This window comes from Etheostoma spectabile, chromosome 20 (genome assembly GCF_008692095.1).
Source record: "Etheostoma spectabile isolate EspeVRDwgs_2016 chromosome 20, UIUC_Espe_1.0, whole genome shotgun sequence".
NCBI lineage: Eukaryota > Metazoa > Chordata > Actinopteri > Perciformes > Percidae > Etheostoma > Etheostoma spectabile.
The window spans coordinates 22,686,714-22,699,438 of record NC_045752.1 but is presented as its reverse complement, the minus strand read 5'-3'; positions in this window follow the sequence as shown (position 1 = coordinate 22,699,438).

Sequence of the window (12,725 nt, the reverse complement as noted above, 5' to 3'; positions counted from 1 at the left end):
ACCATTTAAGGCCTTAAAAACCAGCAATAAGATCTTAAAATCTACCCTATAACGGACCGGTAGCCAGTAGAGGGAGGCCAAGACTGGCGTTATGTGTGCGCAGCTGCGTTTTGGACTAACTGGAGGCAATGTAAAGATTTCTGATGTAGACCCATGCATAATGAATTACAATAATCCAGCAGAGCAGTGATAAAAGCATGGATGACCTTTTCAAGGTCTTTAGGAGGAAGTAAGGCCTTTATTTTAGCTAGAATTCTTAACTGGAAGAAGCCTCTTGATGACTGCACTGATTTGTTTACTGAAGAGAATGCGGTGTCAAAAATAACACCAAGATTTTTAATAGAGGATCGATTTTGGGAAGCTAAGTGGCCCAAAGTGCCAAGAGGGTCCCCCATTGCGTCCAAACGTGATGATTTCTGTTTTATTATCATTCATTGAGGAAGTTTAACTCCATGTAGGTTTTCACCTCCTTTAAGCAATCTATCAATGGCTGCATGTTTGAAGTACATTCTGATGCCAGTTAATTCTGAAATTAGGACACGTGGGTACATAGAATCAGTTTATTTTTCTAAATCCATCATTTGAGTTTGCAGTCTAATTTACATAAATAACTGATAACTCACGTAATACATCTACAGCTAAAAACTTGGATGGAGGTTTCTCTGATTGAAAATTGCCATATGGTAGCGATGAATGATTGAAGCCTCATGAAGCTTTGTGAACCATTTTTTTTTATTTTCTCAGTCAACTAGATGGTTTGAAAAAAGGGCTCAAGTCAGCGTGCTTTCAATCCTTTCTTGAACAGAGAGCGCCGTCTAAGGGGCTCAGAAGATAAAGAAAATGGTTCACAAAGCTTCATGAGGCTTCAGTCGACCATCGCTACCATATGGAGGGAAAAGAAGAAAATAAAACCTTTTAGACCCTAACGTCATGCTGTGAGTAAACACAATTATATATAATGGTGCTGAATGAATATTAAACTTGTTTATTGAAATTATACAAAAGATGAGAAGCTCCCGAGAAAGTAGGCCCCTGTGGACTTTTAGTTTTTCCAGTCATAGGCTCAGCCCGTTTGCCATCTACATTTTCATCCAAAGCTTATGAAACATTCTCTCTCCCTCTCCCTCGCACGCCCGCTCACACATATCCACATACACCCTCACTGGTGTGATTTACATTTCAAAGGCTCTTGTGTTGCAAGACTACCTGACTACAAGCTGGGGACAGTGAAACAGAGACAGAAAGAGCAAAGACTTTAAACACCAGATCAAAGAGGAAGACACAGTACACAACACAGCCGAAGGCCACGCTGGCATCACTGCTGCCTGCACAGAGACTGAATCTGACAACTGGGACAAATACCTCCAGAGATTTCACATGCATTTCTGTCTTCTTCCAAACTGTTTTGATTGCACATCTTTACAAGGATAATTATTTATTTTTTATATATAAAAAGGCTCTTCTTTTCAGTTTGACGTTACAAAGTCCCACACATCCACACAGTCCTTGTGTTGCACATGAAGTGACATTTCATAAAGAGGCAACAGCAGTCAACACATCTATCCTTGCAACTCCCCTTCATCAGAATTGACTGATGTTTATGGTACTGTGTATTTTGCTCGAGAGTAAGAGAACATTAAATCAACTTTTTAAAAACATACCATTGTGAAACTGAAATTAGGTGTACATTTTTTCCACCATTGTTTATTGTAAGGGTCTGTATGATGAAAATTTCATGTGCCCATCTCCATGAATGTCTACACAGATGTCTTTTGAATATGTGGATGTGACCACAAACTGTTCACAGTGACCATATGTGCTGACTACAACTGTGTGAACATACCCACCTCTGTAGACACCCTAGTATACAGATGAACCATGTGCATCGGCTGTCTGGGTTCATGTTCCTTTGGAGTATATCAATGCCTTTAGAGCCTAAAGACTTCAGTAAGTTATCAATAAAATGTATGGTACGTTTTAATTACAACTGAAATGACATTGGATTTTTTTATATTTGCAAAGCATTTTTTCAATGACAATCTAAAAACTAAAAGCTGCAATAAATGTGCTTTATCTTCAAATAGGATATTAGGTTAATGGAAAACTGAAATAGCCTGGCTTTTAAAAACAACTTTTTAATGATCAGTGACCCCTGCTGCTTTCATAAGTAATCCCCCATTTTTTTCACTCATTATTTGTTTTTCTGCATCCATGTTCTTTTGTCTGTGAGTTTTGCCTTTTTCACATGTTCATATAAAAATATTTCAAAATGAAAATGAGATGAATACGTTCAATTTTAATGACTTTGGGCAAAGTTTCACTGCATCAGCTATTGTTGCCAAGAAATGGCAGCACATAACTCACCTTAAAAACTTTTCTGTTCACATGAATTGGACCAAATGCAATGTGTTAATTGGTGATCATTAGACATGTTAGCAGGCTTTAGTCAGTTAGCTCCATCACTGGTGAAATGGAAACAAAATAAGAAAGCACTTTTCATTATTTTCCCACGGTAGTCTTTTGTTTCATTGAAAATAGATAATATACAAAAATGACAAATTTTTATATTTGACAGAACCTATAGTTGAATGGGTAAAGCCACAAAATGTGTATTGTCATTCTAATCAATTGCCTAAATTATCCTAAATATGAATAATGTACTACATTGGGGTTATTGACAGCTTACCCCACTGTGTTGACGGAGCCATTGGAGAAAAATCTGAAATGACAGCAGAGACTGGATACTCTTATTAATGACAACAAATACTCTTTCGTGACAATTAAGTTTCAATTTTCTGAACAAAAACACAAGCTGAGAGAGCTTAAAGGGAATAGCCAGTGCCTGATTGTACAAATGCAATACATTGTAAATGCCCTTGTTAATCTGCCAAGTTTAGAGCAAAAGGGCACAGTCCTCTTTGGGTGGCAGAGATAAATAGATATCACACAGAGACAGGTCATCTTTAGTTAAATGTGGGCTAAAAGAGTATGATTCCCACAGCTGTGACTCCTAATAAACCACATACAATGTGGGTTAATGACCAGAGCAGGGGAGAGAAGAAAACCAGATTTAGACTGTGATACTTATTATTTTTATAAAGGTATTATTATTAAAAACCTCCTCTCTGTTAAGTGTGATGTCAGACGGTGAGACCATATGCTACAAAATTCAAACCTGACAATTCACTATGACACCTAGGACATCGAAAAAATGGATCCAAAAAGCCAAACATGGACAATACTGTGAAAATGTCAGTGAGTTGCTCCATGGGCTGTGGAGTGTTGGATGTTGGACCTCCCATGATCCCATTCTACTTCACGTTGTGAAAAGTCTTTTTATTTGTTAGTGTTCGGATTAAGGGACCACTAGCGGTAGAACCTACACGTTTAAATGAACAAGAATGAACATGGTAATTAGTGAGCTTTAGAGCAGCTGGTAGGTACATTTTGCTACTTTTGGACAAAACTCCAGAACAGCTCCCTTACCCCATTTTCTATGTTTCTGCTAAGCTAAGCTAATGGGCTGCTCCATAGGCTCCAGCTACTTTTTTGACAGAAAACACATCTTCTCTGACTGGTAACAAGACAGCAAATAAGGGTATTTCTAGTGATGGCCTAAGGAAGCTTAATAAAGCTTTATGAACCATTTTCTTTATTTCCTGAGCCCACTAGATGGCGCTCTCCGTTCAACAAAGAGTTGGAAGCAACCTGAATTGCCATGGCTTGAGCCTTTTTCTTTAATGCAACTGCCACATGTGACCTGTTCCTTTCCTCTATGTGTGACTTTGACTATGTTGTATTTGTAATTAAATTGTAACTGGTTTGCCGTCTTGGCCAGGTCTCCCTCGGAAAAGAGATTTCAATCTAAAGGGACTTCCTGGTTAAATAAAGGTTAAATCAAAAAGATAAAAATAAAGAAACCAAGAGCGCTATCTTGTGGGCTCATAAAATAAACAAAATTGTTTGTAAAGATTAATGAGGCTATATTTGGCCATCACTATGTATTTCATTGTATTTCAACATGTTGAAAGGTACCTTTACATTTTTTGTTGCTGCTATGATACAACTTTGACAATTTGCACTGGGGTCTGACTATATGGAGAAAGTTTCAAGTCTTTGTGACCTTTTTAACAAACTGAAACCCAATGGCTGCCTTGAGGGTACAAAAATCCCATTCATCAATCTAAAACCTGTGCTATGCGTTGAAAAATAGCTGACAGTAATGTATGCATAATTTGTCATAAATGGGTTTAACTCTCCAAAACACTACTATGGTCTGTTAATGGCCTTCAGCAAAGACACATGAAGGTGGTATCATCACTAAGCTTAGAGCTATGCTGGCTGACAAAAGAACTCTTTTGCGCTCTGGTTAGCTATGAGTGGCAAGGCTTTGGCTAAAGGACAAAGGTTATGTGGTTTTAGGGTGCCCCAGTAGCTCTCTGGGAAGACGGTATAATCTTTAAAAAAAGGTTATGTGGTCTGTTCCCATTGAAGCTTAACTTCTAAGCTTCCTTGAGCGGATACATATTTCTGTGTGTGTGTGTGGCATCCAACCAGCATGCATGTTCTCACCAAATACCAAGGAGATCATTGGTTTGTGAAAAACGTCGTTCAAAGTATCCAGTGTCCAGTCTACAACAATAAATTATTAAAAAATTGTGTCTATCTAGCCAGCCAATCATTGTATTATAATTTATGCTACACCATCCACTTTGCTCGGACCCTGCACAGCCTAAGCTTGGTTCCAGGTCTCTGAATTAGAGTCTTATTTATAATACTGTGCATAAAATCCTTACTTAAAGTGTATGTACGCCCAAAAGCCAAAAATGGCGTTCGCCAAAAAATAAATCTGATTTATAAAACTGTGCGTACGCACATCTGGAAGCAGTGTTCCCTTTCTAAATCACAGATTGTCCACAAGTGTGCGTACATGAATCAGCCTCTTATCCCACCCTGTACAAGCTCATTTTCAATCATAAATAGTCAATGCAAAGCAGCTTATGAATGCTGATCAGTGTGTTAATGACCCTGGCAAAAGCAAAAAACTTGTAAATTCAATTGTAATTTCGACCTGTTTTTGCACAGTGTAGGTAACCCTGATGTACAGACTACCTATATTAATAATACCTTCCAAAACGGCAGGCACTACGGCACTCAGGGACAGCTTTGATATAACAGCTAGTCATCATTGGCGTAGTCCTCCTGCAGGGCCAGCAGTGCCTTCATGCAGCATCGCAGTATTTATATGTTTACAACAATTTGTGATTGCAGACACCTTGCCAAAATCACAACATCACCTTGTTGTATCCCCCACCCTGAGACACAATTTGAAGACAAAAATCTAATAGTCAAACAAACTTTTTGTCATGAAGGTTTTGTCACAAATAGTATGAAAGTTTGGACCAATAACAAGGACATTAAATGTAACTAGGACATTAAGTGTAACGATTCTAGCATCTGTATTTCCAGACGTTGACATTTGATGATATACGCACAGTTTTAAAGACATATTTTTAGTTATTTACACTGTGTTCTGCAGTTATCTAATGCTAGGGCATTTGATGCTATCATGCGACCCTGTCGGGCCTTCTCCTCCTGTGTTCCGTAGCGGAAAATGTGACAGTGAGACAGCGTTGATTAAATATTAAGAAAAATTTTTTATTTAAGATTTGAGTTGGATTTTACAAGGTTTTTATCACTCAGTACAAGCGCAAATAACACTGCTGGATTTATTCTTCATGATATCGTGGATGATATGGAGTGAAGAATGTGCGTGAGACATCAATACTTGAAAATATTAAGAGTAATTGTTATTCCCACATGTACTTTCTGCAGTCTGACATCAGTTCACCACCTCACCATCTGCGTCGCCAATTCCCATTGTCTCCAAAATGTGCATACGCATGGGTCAGAGTTTGTGTGGAGGACCGCACATTCTCCCTCAAGTTTTGTTTTTATAAATCTCAGCCTTTGCGTGGGAACTGGCATAAACACATTTTCAACCCCGTTTTGTACATATCCCACTTTTAAAAATGAGACCCCTGTTTCCGTGGTTGCACAAAGAACCAAGCCATTGAGGCCTTTGTAGGTAAGATCGAGGAGGGAGTGGCATTTTTCTGTGCCAGAGCCAGACAAATAGCAACTGAATAATTGCCACCAGAATGGCAACAAAAATCAATGAGATTAAAACAACTACGCAGGTTGTTGTAGGAAGAGTCCGATAAATTACTCTTATGTTGGCAACTACCTCTCATTTGATCGTTGTGACAAATGTTAACTGGTACGCGCAACCACTAACGCAAACTGCTTCTGTGTTGCCTAAAAATGAATTTCAAGGGACAGATAGGTCAATACTGATTGGTTATAGCACATAATACCTCTACGTTAACTGTCACTAGATTGTCACTAGACACCAATAGTTCTATATGGGAAAATAAAATGGCAATTCAGGCTGACAGCCAGGCTAACACGGGCTTCAAAATACAAACCTGAAAAAATCTAGTGTAATTAGGGGGATTTGGCTGAATTGAAAAACTATAACCAAACATGATCTGCAAAACCATAGATTACTTTTTAAACAATCTCTCTGTACAATGTTCTGTCAATACAGAATACAATGACCCGCCAATGTTTAAAAGAAAATGTTTTGAGTTACTTTGAATGTTAGAGAAATGTTGTAGTTATGGCAAATGCGTTATGGGTAGGGTTAGGCAAGGCAACTGAAACACTAGGTTGAGGTTAAGATAAAGTTCGGGTAAGGCAAGTAAAAGCAGAGTGAGGGTTAAATTACCTGTCTCTCTTAATTGTTCTGTTAAAGTTTTAAAGATTATTTTCCCTTTATTAAAGTGACAATGGGACTCGAACCCAGGCCGTTGCAGGACTCAGCCTACATGGGGCAAACGCCCCCCGGGCGAGCCAGAGGCCGCCCAGCTGTTATAGTTTTAGACTGCTGGGGGACTTCCTTTGACACACTGAGCGTCTCTCTCTTTCCATTTGTGTGCATCCTTGTCCCAGAAATTCTTGTTACTAACCTAGCTCTTAGGAGTCATTCCCCGGAGTTCTTAGGTACTTTTTTGCCCAGCATGTTTCTTTGGAATAGGGTGGCACCTAAACCATGGTTGCAGCTGTCCCGATGGCCCTGCTGTGCCCTGTTACACCCTGTTACACCCTGCTACACCCTGCAGTGCCCTGCTATGCCATGAACTACTACAACTACTAATTTTAGTCATAGTTCCATTATCTTTTATTGTAACTATTGCCACTGTTCATCAAACCCCCAACCGGCCCTTTCAAACATCTATCTCTATCTATAAACTCTATCTGTAAAGTGTCTTGAGATAACTCTTGTTATGATTTGATACTTTAAATAAAACTGAATTGAACTACTTAAAAGATAGCTTCAATGTGTATCAACCAAGACCTTATTATTATTAAATATTGTTGCCCAAGACTTGTTATCTAACATTTTGTAGTCTGCTGCTATTCCACAGAAGTTCATAAAGTATTGCGTTCTTGTACGCTAATTATTTCAGCCAAACATTGTACAGAATAAACTCAATACAACCTCGTAATGTGAAAAGTGTGAAAAATGTAATATTTTAAGTCTGTGTACTTAAACAACAACAAAAAGCTAATTTGTTGTACGCCTTTTAAAATCAGCATGACACACTCATCGACAGGACATCATTTGTCAGTTCTTTCCACAAAATGTTTTCTATGGTTAGGATCAGGATAAATAAGGAAATTAAAAGTATATGGATGAAGTTAGTTAGATATCATAGTTCTGGTTAAAGGAAACCAATGCAGAACAATGGTCTGCATTGTTATATTCAGACACTTTGTAGTCCAACATTCCACTTTTTCCTTGAATCTATGTGTGTGTGTGTGTGTGTGTGTGTGTGTGTGTGTGTGTGTGTTTAAAGTTAGTATCTGTATTTTTAGGATCATGACAATGGTATCTTATTAAATAGATGTTACACCTTTTTTAAAGGATTTTCTCTGCCATTTGGCTTGTCCTGATGACAGTTGCCCTCTGTGCTCTTTCATCCTGCGGGTTCCCATGAGTCGTGACTCTGTGTTGACGGAGCATGCGACAGGATTGTCTTAGAGATGTTAAGTTAACAAAAAGACATCCAGCGCCGTCACACGAGAGAGGGTGAAAAGGGCATACAGTGAGAGAGAAAGAGAGAGAGAGAGAGAGAGAGATGTCACCTTCGACAAAAATGAGAGAGAAGATTAGAGGGAGTGAGCGAGAGGCATCGTCCCCAGCCAGAGCGAGAGGGAAAATTGAAGTGACACACAGAAACATGTTACCCCACAGCCAAAGGAAGAGAGAGGGGGACTCAAAGAAAGTAGCTGAGAAACAGAGAAAGGCAGAAGGGAAGTTGCCCACAGCTAGAGGGGAAGTTGGGTTTTGAGAAACCAACAGAGGGTCAAAGTGACTTCATCAATCACAGCAGACAGCTCAGTGAGACACAAGAGGGGAAATACAGAGTTTAGACTTGGGGCACTCTGATCACTTGTGTTTAAGCACAGAGTTGTTTTGCTGTTGTGCGGCACCCTGGGAAGCTTCCGTTCAAAGGTTTTAATAGGTTCAACTGGTTTTAAAGAGAAGAACTACTGTTTGAGGTTGCGGGTGACTGTTAGGGTTCAAATGGGCAAATGGAAAGAGTTTGTCTAAATGAAGTGTAACGAGGACAGGCTGTGTGGTGTTGGATGTTGTGGGGACGTTAATGGAAAGGTTAGTACTATGCTGAGATACCTACTGTAAAGCTGAAAAAGCAACACAGAGGGTGGAGTCCTTTGCAATACAAAAAAAACTCAGGCTGTGCCAACACCAGGCCCTTATGCAGGATTATCAAGGCGGCCCCCACTATGCCACATGCCACTAGCATGTGATGACGGCGCAATGTCCACGAGTAGGCTACCATGAACGGGACACGATGGGATCATAGAGACACAGCATGTGAGATGAGATGACTGACAAAATCAGGAGTAGCCTACCCACACCACAACAACAAAAAACGCTGGCGAATGCACACCATAACACATGAAAAAACACACAAGGCCAGTCCCTCCAGGGATTTTGCAGCCTTTTTATGTGATTGTTGCAGCCCAAAATAATAATAAATTATATTTAACAGCGCCTTTCTGAACACTCAAGGTTGCTTTACAGACAATAAAAGACAGATACAGGGAACAGAAAAGTGTAAGCAGTTATAACAAAACAAACGCAAGAGCTTTTGTAAAAAATTGCAATAAAGGTTGCATCGTTCTTTAAAAATCAAAAGGAAATATTGGTCCCCTATCTTGTGTCTGTCTGTGTATGTGTTTGTATGTATTTGTTAATGTCTGTTTTCTGCATGTATTATTTGTTAGCTGTGGATGTCTCTCTTTCTATTGCACCCGTTCTTTTTGTGTTTCTTACCCTACCGTCTTTCCTCTCTTTTTGTTTTGATTCTGCAACACGTTCTTCTGTTTTGCCTGTGGTTTGTTTGTTTTATTCCTTAACTTGTAAAATGAAAATAAAAAACATTTGATCTCGGGGGGTTGGTTTCCGGTCGCGACCAAGATGGCTGCGTAATTTCAACGCTCTCCGACGATTTTCCTAAAAACAACACTAAAACTTTTGAGATTTGAATATAAGTGAAATTTTATGAAAGATGGAGTCTAGGGGGGTTACAAGGAGGAGAGGGGGGACGGGCGCAGCACCTATTACCGATGATTAACTGCAGAACAGCCAAAGCTGCTTCCTGGTCCATGTGGCCGAGGGGCAAGAAATGGAGGAGGCTAGCTTGGAAAAGGTACTAGTCGAACTGAGAGATTTTAGACGCGACAACAAGCAACAACTCTCGGAGATACAACAAGACCTGCACAAGACAAGCAATAGACGGGATGAAGCTGAGGGTCGAATTGATGAGGTGGAAACGGCCATGCAAGCGGCGACATCGCTACTCACGCAACTCCTACAACGCCAGGACAACATGGAGGCTAAACTTATTGACCATGAAGGCCGCGCACGCCGTGAAAACATAAGGATTTAGGGTATTCCCGAGGGGGCTAAAGACAATAATATTGAAGAGTTGCCTGGACTTCCCCCAGGACGCGCAGATCAAAATCAAAAGAGCCCACAGAGCCCTTGGCCCTAAACCCGCTAACGCTCAGTCAAAACCTCGCTCTATTATTGTCAAGTTTGCAAGCTACAAAGTCAAAGAAGACGTTATCAGTAGAACCTGGCAGAAGGGACAAGTGCAATACAATAATGGCCACTTTTACGTGGACAACGATTACCCACCAGCTATTATCAAGAAACGTGCAGAGTACAAACAAGCAAAGAACATATTTAAGGAGAGGAAAATTAAGTTCCAAACTCCCTACCCTGCAAAACTACGCGTCTTCTATGGAGATGAGACCTGCCTGTAACAGACCGCGGCGGAGGCAACGTCAGACATGGCATCACGGGGGCCCCCAGTCAAAGTTGTCTGCCCCCCAGTCAACCTGTACCAGCGAGAACTACGACAGCTTTCATCTGTCTCAACTGTAATATGCAATTACTTTCCACCGCACTTTAATTCGGATAGTTTCTGCCCAAACTTTACCTTATTTCATTAGTATATTATGCTGTTTGCACATATCTGTAAAAAATTTGCAATTATAGTAATATCCACCAAATTCCTAGCTGTAAATCTTGCTCACAATACCTGTTATCTATATTTTGTATTCATAGGACAAACCCATCTGTAAAACTCTGTTTATAATAGTATTCTTTTCTATATTTATTCATTACATATCCATGTCTTGCACTTACGGAACCATTGTATATCCTGCACTTACTGCTATTGCACTTCTGGTTAGACCCAAACTGCATTTCGTTGCCTTGTACCTGTACATGTGTAATGACAATAAAGTTGAATCTAATCTAATCTAATCTAATCTTGGCAAACGGCTGGAGCCCAGGACGCAGTAACACCGAGCCGGATGCACCCCCAGGAAGACGATGAGCCTCAACAGCGGATTAAAGAAAAGTTGCAGGAATTTAGGCGTCTACCTCCTCCAGATAAGTGATTCCCTATGGAACACATTTAGCCTGATGCATGTTAGAATAAGATAATAGAAGTTGCCCCTTTTAGTTTTGGCTGCGCCCTCACCTTTACTCCTAATCTTAATTGTAAACTAAAGTGTCGGAGCATACAAACATTTTGAAGACTGGCTAAACTTGCAATGCAGCCAACACAGTGGACCCCACGCTACGTGATGAGCGGGTTTTCCCCTGAAAGGTGCTCTTACATCTCGAGCCCCTTAAAGGTTCAGTTCATTAGAACCTCTGATCTGGAAACATACCTCATGCAAAGAACTGACTTTTTGATATTTTTGCTAAAGATTTCACCTTATCTTTGTTATGTTCATGTTTTACCTGTTCTTGTTATAGGTGTGCATTACTTCTCTTTACTTTGTTTGGACGTGTTTTTGGTTAGAAACATAGGAGACCATGGCTGACGTGCAAATTTGAAAAATTGCATCATTTAATGTGAATGGGGTTCCTAACCCCACTAAAAGAAATAAAATATTATCTAAAATGAGAAAGGAAAAAGTACAAATTACTATGTTGCAAGAAACACATCTTAATTCACTGGAACACGAAAATTAAAAAGGATGGGTTTTTCTAAAATATATTACTAGTCCTATAAATCAGGTCATAGGCGGGTTGTGGCCACTCTAATATCCCAAAGAGTCCCATTTGAACTTATCTCTGAAATCACAGACAAAGAAGGGAGATTTTCACTGGTAACTGGCAGAATAGATGGAGTTCAAATAACATTGTTCAATGTGTATGCTCCCCCAGGCAGTGACATTTCATTTTATAGAAAACTATTTGGTCTAATAGCACAATCAACGGGTATCCTTATCTGTGGAGGGATTGGAATATACGACTTAATCCTAGGCTTGATTCCTCAAGACAGACTCCCCAAACATCTTTGCAGAAGAAAATTAAGATCCTTATGTCAGAATATGGTGTTGTGGACATTTGGAGGGATCTATACCCAACAAGCCGAGATTATACTCATTATTCCCATGCACATACAGTATACTCTAGAATTGACTACTTTTTTATTTTCAAAAAGGATCGCCATAGGGTACGCAACTGCGAGATTGAAAACATTGACCTTTCTGACCATGCTATTGCTAAACGTAGAAATAAAGGCTGAGTTCAAAAACACACAGTGGAGACTGAACACAAGTGTACTGAACAACCTACAATTTACCAAATTAATCAAATCTGACATAAAAACATTCCTAAAGGAAAACCTTAACGGAGAGGTGAGCCCAGAAATCGTCTGGGACACACTGAAAGCAGTTATGATGGGTAAAATTATATCATTTTGTGTAGAGAAAAAAAGAGCTAGGCAAATTAGGCTATCAGAGTTAAATGGGGAGCTAAAAGAGCTAGAGAGAAAACATAAGAGAGAATTAAATCCGGAACATGATACTAGACTGAAAATACTGAGAAATAATATTAATGCTTTATATTTACAAGAAATACAAAAGAAGATGATTTACACCAAACAAGAATACTATGAATCAGGTGCTAAGTTTGCTAAACTCTTAGCGAGTAAACTACAAAAGCAACAAGCAGATGATAGAACATATAAAATAAGAGACCCAAATTCTAAAAGATGTCTTTACAAACAAAGTGAAATTAAACAGGCTTTTCAGAGCTATTATAA